Below are 251 nucleotides of genomic sequence, written 5' to 3' on the forward strand. Positions count from 1 at the left end.
CCTAGATGGAATTTGTTCTTTGTGAGAAGGAAGCACACAGCACTTGGGAAATGCCATCTTACTTAGCTAAATGCGAGGGTTTAACCCAAGGAGAATGGATTTGTTTCTCTTTCTGGCAGCTTCTTGAGGAAGCTGGGCATCCCGCAAGATAACACTGCTGTCCCCCTGATTCAGAGTCTTGAAAAGCCATTTAAATGTCTCTTCTTTGGACCTTTTTTTTTTTTTTTTTTTTTTTTTTTTTTTTTTTTTTT

The sequence above is a fragment of the Vombatus ursinus genome, unplaced genomic scaffold (assembly GCF_900497805.2).
Source record: "Vombatus ursinus unplaced genomic scaffold, bare-nosed wombat genome assembly UNPS02015009.1, whole genome shotgun sequence".
Taxonomy (NCBI): domain Eukaryota; kingdom Metazoa; phylum Chordata; class Mammalia; order Diprotodontia; family Vombatidae; genus Vombatus; species Vombatus ursinus.